The sequence below is a fragment of the Neovison vison genome, chromosome 7, assembly GCF_020171115.1.
Source record: "Neovison vison isolate M4711 chromosome 7, ASM_NN_V1, whole genome shotgun sequence".
Classification (NCBI taxonomy): Eukaryota; Metazoa; Chordata; class Mammalia; order Carnivora; family Mustelidae; genus Neogale; species Neogale vison.
This window is the reverse complement of record NC_058097.1, coordinates 90,392,620-90,401,140: the sequence shown is the minus strand read 5'-3', so window position 1 is coordinate 90,401,140 and position 8,521 is coordinate 90,392,620. Positions and strand designations below refer to the sequence as shown.

General features: G+C 36.6%; 1 long non-coding RNA gene across 1 annotated transcript in view; it reads left to right on the top strand.

The window, feature by feature from the left end:
• Positions 1–1,862: 1,862 nt before the first annotated feature.
• Positions 1,863–8,521, top strand: part of LOC122913944 — a 32,490-nt gene continuing 25,831 nt past the window's right edge. The window contains exon 1 of the long non-coding RNA XR_006385752.1: positions 1,863–1,888. This is a non-coding gene — a long non-coding RNA (uncharacterized LOC122913944). The remainder of the gene's footprint in view (positions 1,889–8,521) is intronic.

Below are 8,521 nucleotides of genomic sequence, written 5' to 3'. Positions count from 1 at the left end.
CTCAGGTCATGATACCAGGCCCTGGGATCAAGCCCCGCATGGGGCTCTGTGATCAGCAGGGAGCCTGCTTCTCCCTCTCCTTCTGCTTCTCCCCTTGCTTATGCTCTATCACTGTCTCTGTCAATTAATAAATATAATCTTTAGAAAAAATCAAAGAGGGATGCCTGGGTGGCTCAGTTGGTTAAGCAGCTGCCTTCGGCTCAGGTCATGATCTCAGCGTCCTGGGATCGAGTCCCACATCAGGCTCCTTGCTCGGCAGGGAGCCTGCTTCTCCCTCTACCTCTGCCTGCCTCTCTGTCTGCCTGTGCTCGCTCTCTCTCCCTCTCTCTCTGACAAATAAATAAATAAAATCTTTAAAAAAAATAAAAAAAAAGAAAAAGAAAAAATCAAAGAAATATAAGTCTCCAAGAGACAGGCCTCCCTATGTGGAGGTTGAGAAAATCCAAGACATCCCACCTCAGGTTTAGCCTTAGCGTAAGTACAGCCATCTTAGCTCCTGCAGCCATCTCAGACCCCTGTGCCCAAGAGCTGGACTTCCCCCAGCCTGCGTTAGTAAACCCCTACCCTGTTTTAATTACAGGAAAACCCACCCTGCATTGGTTCCAGGAATCCCACCCTGCTTTAGTAACAGGAATTAACACATACCCCTGCCTTAACTAAGCTTGGGGTCCAAGTCCCTACTCCACCGTGCTGGGTATACTTGGGCCGAAGCTTAAGCTTGTCAAAAAAACCCTCGGGTGATTGCATCAGTGCTTGGCTCCATGGTGGTCTCTCAGACACGAAAACTCAGTCACAACACATGCTAGCGTGTCTTTCTGATTTCTCCACTCTCTGCACAAAGTTCATTCACTGTATTGAATCCAGAAACAATAATAGTTTTTTCACAGGGAATGCTTCAGACTTATTTCTCTATTACCTTTGAGAACCCGTTCCCTGAGGTGGTATCAAAGCTCCTGCACAGCCCTTTCATCTTCCCATCCAAAATATAAAGTATCTTTTAGCTTTGAATTTGAACATCACTTGGGCTGGAAAGGCATCATTTTTATCCCACGTTCCTATGAGTCATGTATTTTCAAAGTCTAACTTGTAATCTTTGGCCACAAAGTTGTAAAAGCTTTCCTTCAATATTATTGTTGTTGCTTAAATTAATAGGAACAATTTTAGGTATAATTAAAAATAACATCTTAGCTCCCATTCTTCCAGGAGGCACTTTACAAATTATTTTTGTTTACTTCAATCCTGCACTGTGAAATTACCAGCAAATATTTGGATTTTCATCAAAACTTTATACATTATTTGTTATGTATCAAATAAAGAAAAATGAAATTCATCACTGTTATTCTTAATTGTTTCTTTTCCCTAAGATTACCTAAATGACGTAGCTTCCTAAACTACCATGATTTATTTTGGAAAAGAAGGCCTGAAGACTTTGTCTTTTGAATTGAACCCAGGTATTCAGGTTTCCTGAATACCGATCCATGAAAGGGAACTGCCATAAGCAGAAGTTACATAGACGTATCCTGTGCAGAGGTCTGCAATGCTGATTGTTCAGCTATCCATACCGTAGCTCCCTTCCTGGGAAATGTAGATGAGACTCCAGCAGTTTCCTATTGACACAGGTGATTGGAACAAAAACATCTCCTTATGTGCATAGCATAATCTAAGTAGAGTTGGATTTGAGAAGACCTTATGAAGCCTGGAATTACTTCAGCATGTCTAGAGTCAGCTGTGATTAAAAAAATGTTGTTTTGATGAAATCCCAAGTTTATTTTCACTTTTCCTTTGCCTTTGGAGACATATCTTGAAAGAAGTTTCTGTGGCTGATATGGAACAGATCACTGCCTATCTTCTCCTCTAGGATTCTGATGGATTCCTGTCTCACGTTGAGGTATTTTATCCATTCTGATTTTATCTTTGTGTACAATGTAAGAGAATGGTCGAGTTTCATTCTTCAACATATAGCTGTCCAGTTTTCCCAGCACCATTTATTGAAGAGACTGTCTTTTTTTCCACTGTATATTTTTTCCTGTTTTGTCGAAGAGTTGGGGGAAATTGGAAGGGGAGGTGAACCATGAGAGACTATGGACTCTGAAAAACAATCTGAGGGATTTGAAGTGGCGGGGGCGGTGGGAGGTTGCGGTACCAGGTGGTGGTTATTATAGAGGGCACGGATTGCATGGAGCACTGGGTGTTGTGAAAAAAATAATGAATACTGTTTTTCTGAAAATAAATAAATTAATTTAATTAAAAAAATAAAAAAAAAGTTGTGCCAATGGTTCTTAGACTTCTGGATCAATGACTTGGGAGTATGCAGGAAGATGAGCTATTTCATCTCTTCTGCAAGGTGAGAGATATATCTATCTCCAAAGAACTCTTTTCTCTTAAAAAATACAGTGGTACCAACTGTAACTTCTCTTCCAGCCTCATTTGGAATAGTAGATCATATTTTAAATTGCAGATATCTTGGAAGCACTTAAAGGGTTAATAATATTTTAGAGGAAATATCCTTCAGGTTACTTTTTTTCACTATCATTAAATAAAAGCCATCCACTTCAAGGACAGTTAAAGACCAGATTCTGCAGATCCTAAAAGTTAAGAATCCTTTGTATTGGTTGTGTTAGGCAAGGCTGAACTCTCCTGATCTTCTGCAAGAATGAAAAACAAATAGTGTTAAAGAAAAACTAGTCAACAAGGTGTTTGGGTATGGTTTAATCCTTAAAAAAATAATAGAGAAGCACAGTCTCAGACCCAGGATTTGGGGGGTATTAAATATTATCTGTTTTTTTTTTTGACAAACCTACCATGTGATCATGAATAATTCGTCTTGTGTTTCTTAGTTTCTGTTTTATCACTTTTAAAAGGAGGGTGTTACAAAAGGGGCAGAAACAGACCCATATATACAGAGAACAAATTGCTGATTGTCAAAGGGAAGAGAAAATGATGGGGAGTGGGAGGTCCAGTCCTCCACGTATAGAATGAATAAGTCAGGGGATGAAACGTCTAGCATAAAGAAAATAGTCACAGTATTGTAATACATTATATGGTGACAGGTCATGACTCCACTCGTGGTGAACAGAGAACAATGGAGAGCTGTTAAATCACTATTTTGTACACCTGAAACTAATGTAACATTGTGTGCCAACTACAGTTGATTAAAAAAATAATCTTGTCATTTCTGTGGAAATTGAAAATTATTGTGAAATTTAAATTCTGTTAAATTAAATAAAGAAAGAAAATTCTGTGAAAACTAAAACACTTTTCACAAGAAAAAATAAACATTTAAAAATAAAATAAGGGTGTTATCCTAGTTTTTTGTAGGCTTGTATATACACATTTATTATTTTATTGAGATAGAAATGAATGACATATAACATTTGACTAATGTCATATGTACAACATACTGTGAAGTGCTCATGAGAATAAAACAAGTTAACATACGTTACCACATATAGTTACACATTTTTTGTTGTGATGAGAACTCTTTAAGTCTATCTTCTTAGCAACTTTCAAATGTGCAATACATTGTTAACTATAGTTACAATAATTATTAACTATAGTCACTGTGTTCTCCACAACAAGGTATTACCTCACATTTAGTAGAATGGCTGTTATTTTTTTAAAATACCACAAATAACAAGTGTTGGCAAGGATATGGAGAAATGTTAGACTAATTTGAGATTCCTTCTCGTCCAGGTCAAAAATGAAAGCAATCAATCATCTCAATCATAAAACCATGAGCACTTAAAGTTAGAAGATACATCAGCAATGACTTCTCCTCCTGTCCAGTTCAGGAATTCTTCTTTAGCATCATTAGTTCAATAATATATAACTGAAGACTAACTCTGAGAAGAAGCTCTTCATCTTATAAAGCATATTTTTCTAGATATAGTTGGAAGAATTCCATGGTTGAGTGTTGGAGCTCTAGGGTTCTTGCATTCCGTGTTTGAATTCCAGCTCACTAGGTGAATGACCTTGGGAAGTTTAACCTCCAGAAGCCTCAATGTCATCACTTGTTTAAAAAATAATGTTATTAATATGATTGGTGTAACTATTACTGACAAAGACTCTCTGACCAGACTTGAGTTAAGCTCCTTTGAGCCCTCTTCTCAACTATGTCTCTGTGGCCATCTCTGATAAGCTCCAATTTAGCAAGAATTCTGCTAAGTCAATTTATCAAGAATCCCCACCCTTGATGGATGTCTACTTGACAGAGAACACTTGGTAGCTGATCAGATTCCACATACCCACCCTTTATATCTAATCCCTCTTTCTGACTTCTATAAGAATCCTATTACATAAGTTTAGTAAGAATCCCCTGTTCTTGTTGTGCCCTTTTGGTAATTTTCCATCCACTGACCGCCTCACTCTGCTTTTTGTCTATAAATATCCCCAACAGTCTTTGTTATATTTGGAGTTGAGCCTAATCTCTCTCCCCTGCTTAATATCCCCTTTGTAGTTTTGACAAAAGTCTTCCTTACCATATTTGACAAATGTCAGTATAATTTTTCTTTAACATTTATTATAAGAATGTTCTCTTGGGGCATCTGGGTGGCTCAGTAGGTTAAAGTCTTTGCCTTTGGCCTAGGTCATGATCCCAGGGACATGGGATTGAGCCCCACATCAGGCTCTCTGCTCAGTGGGGAGCCTGCTTCCTCCTCTCTCTCTGCCTGCCTCTCTGCCTACTTGGGATCTTGTCTGTCAAGTAAATAAATAAAAATCTTTAAAAATTTAAAAGCCTTTGCTTTTGGCTCAGTTTATGATAGTAGGGTCCTGTGATCGAGCCCTGCATCAGGATCTCTGCTCAGAAGGGAGTCTGCTTCCTCCTCTCTCTCTGCCTGCCTCTCTTCCTGCCTGTGATATCTATCTGTCAAATAAATAAACAAAATCTTAATCAAAAAAGAAAGAAAAAGAAACTTCTCTTTCATGTTGAGCTGAGAACCTATTATCACCTCCTCCACAGTCATCCTAGCACTTTCCTTTTGGAAACATAAATAACATTTCTATTCCTTCTTTCATGTGAAACCTTTCAGATACACAAATAAAGAGACCACATATATCTAATCTTCTTTATTTCAGGTGAAATATTTCCATTCTCTTAAGAGTTCTAATGATGACCATTTTGTCCCTTTTTATGAACATGTTTGAATATGACATTACAGCAGTCATTATACTTCAAATGTGTGTATGCAGTCTGAGGACACATGACATCCTTTTTTTCTTGGTCTAAGCCCTACAATTCTATAAAGTTGATATGAGATGTAGTTTACAGATGCACTAAATGTTGGCAGCTACATCACACCTTGGCACACAAATATTGATATGAATCTGGATTTTCTCTAACCTTGAATCTTAGCAGTTGATATAAAAAAAGTACAGGATTTAAAATTAGGATGGAATTGGGGTGCCTGGGTGTCTCAGTTGGTTAGGCAACTGCCTTAGGCTCAGGTCATGATCTCAGGGTCCTAGGATCAAGCCCCATGTTGGGCTCCTTGCTTGGCAAGGTGCCTGCTTCTCCCTCTCCCTCTGCCTGCTGCTCTGCCTGCTTGTGCTCTCTCTCACTCTCTGTCAAATAAATAAGTAAATTAAAAAAAAATTCGGATGGAATTATTCAGAATAGACTACCCACAAAATATATTTCTAGTTAGCTAACGAAACAGTGATGGACGAGTGTATTGAGCCTTGAAAGAGATAATGGACTCTGATGATGAATCATGAATATTTTCTAATGATAGGGTGGAATACAGAAAGGCATGGAGAAGGCAATTAAAGTAATATGTGAGCTCAAAGCTGAATTATCATTACTTGCTGCTTTTTTTTTCTTTTTCCCCACACGCCATTTCCTAATTCCTATCTCCAAGCCTTGAATATCTTTCTTCAACACTGGCGGATTTGTCTTCAAAGCACCTTAGACCCTGATTATGCCAGGTTTGAAACTGTATTTTTAGGCATGTATTACTATTTTTTGAAACAGAAAAGCAATTTATTAGAGAAAGTTTTGAAAGTATAAATTTGATCTCAATTATATATATATATAGTGATTCATATATATATATATATATATATATATATATATATAACTGAATTAAATACATAGACATATTTATCTCACTGAGTATATTTATGTGTCATATATATATATATATATATATATATATATATATATATTCCTTCTTCCCTATAGATTCCACTTCAAAGCAATAAACACTGAAATTTACTTGTCTGGGTCCACCATTAAGCTACAGATTCTTTGAAACTGTAAACTAAATTTATTCAAGGTTGCTAAGCCCATGATCAAAGATAAAGTCTTTTGAAGATGAGATCACAAAGTCTTTTGAAGATGAGATCCATTCAGTATGAACTCTTACCAGGCAAAATTTCAATATCCAGCCAGTATTGTATAAGACATATTGTATAAAAATAATACATAAGTGTGAAAAGGGGAGTTCTCTACCCCATAACACAATTACCAGATACGTGGGAAAATATTTTTGCCTGAAAAAACTAGGCACAAACTAAGCATTCTTGATGTCACTTAGACTTATAAAAAGCACTTGGAAATATTCATTATTTTTCTCACCACACCCAGTGCTCCATGCAAGCCGTGCCCTCTATAATAACCACCACCTGGTACCCCAAACTCCCATCCCCCCGCCACTTCAAACCCCTCAGATTATTTTTCAGAGTCCATAGTCTCTCATGGTTCACCTCCCCTTCCAATTTCCCCAAAAGCACATACCCTCCCCAATGTCCATAACCCTACCCCCCTTCTCTCAAGCCCCCTCCCCCCAGCAACCCACAGTTTGTTTCGTGAGATTAAGAATCACTTATGGTTTTTCTCCCTCCCTACCCCGTCTTGTTTCATGGATTCTTCTCCTACCCACTTAAGCCCCCATACTGTTTTTATGAAAATAAATAAATTGGAAAAAATATTATTTATAAAAAATAATAATAATTTACCATTTGTACTCTAAGATTTTATTAAAGTGATACATTTAAAAAAAAGCACTTGGAAATAAACTTAGGCTGTAATCTGATAGAGAAATTTTGCCAAAAGAGACAGTCTCGTTAGCCTTTGTGCATCTCAGCAGCATGCAGCAGCACCAAAAATGAAAACTGAATTTAACTGTAGCAACAAACATTGTCACATAGGGTAGACAGAACAAAAGTAACCAGGAGAACAAGTGTTAGAGATGATAAAGCTCAGTATCTTGACAGCATTTTCTGTTGTGTTATGTTTAGAAAGTGTGTAATAATGTGCTTTATTTCTAATTTCTTTTTTAATTTTTAATTTTTATTAACATATAATATATTATTAGCCCCAAGGGTGCAGGTCTGTGAATCATCAGGTTTACACACTTCACAGCAATCACATATTCCCCAATGTCCATAACCCAACCACCCTCTCCATACCCCCCTACCCGCGATCCCCTCAGTTTGTTTTGTGATATTGATTCTCTTATGGTTTGGCTCCCTCAACATTCCACCTTGTTTCATTTTTTCCTTCCCTACCCCCCATGCGCCTCACTTTGCTTGTCAACTTCCTCTTATCAGGGAGATCCTATGATAATTACCTCTCTCTGATTGACTTATTTCACTCAGAATAATACCCTCTAGTTCCATTCACCTCATTGTAAATGGCAAGATATCATTTCTTTTGATGACTGCATAATATTCATAAATATATATATATGAATGTGGTGTATATACATATGATACATATATATGATATATATATCATCTTTTGATGACTGCATAATAGTCCTATATATATGATACATATATATATCATAATATATATATGATATATATATATCATTTCTTTTGATGACTGCATAATAGTCCTATATATATATACCTATATATATGATTATATATATGATATATATATGTATCATATATAGGTATTATATATATAGGACTATTATGCAGTCATCAAAAGAAATGATATATATATATCATATATATAATCATATATATGTATCATATATATAACATATATCTCATATATATAACATATATCTCATATATATGCAAATATATCATATCATATATATGTGCATATATATAATTTAGATATATATGATATATATATCATATCATAACATATCATATATATTTATTATATATATCACATCTCCTTTATCCATTCATCTGTTGATGGACATCCAGGTTCTCTCCATAGTTTGGCTACTGTGGACATTGCTGCTATAAACATTCAGGTGCACATGCCCCTTTGGATCACCATATTTGTGTCTTTAGAGTAAATACCCAGTAGTGTGATTGCTGGGTCATAGGGTAGTTATATTTTCAATATTTTGAGGAACCTCCATGCTGTTTTCCAGAGTGGTTGCATCAGCTTGCATTCCCACCAACCGTGTAGGAGGGTTCCCCTTTCTCCACATCCTCGCCAGCACCTGTCATTTCCTGACATGTTAACTTCAGCCATTCTGACTGGCGTGAGGTGGTGTCTCATTGTGGTTTTGATTTGTATTTCCCTGATGCCAAGTGATGTGGAGGGCTT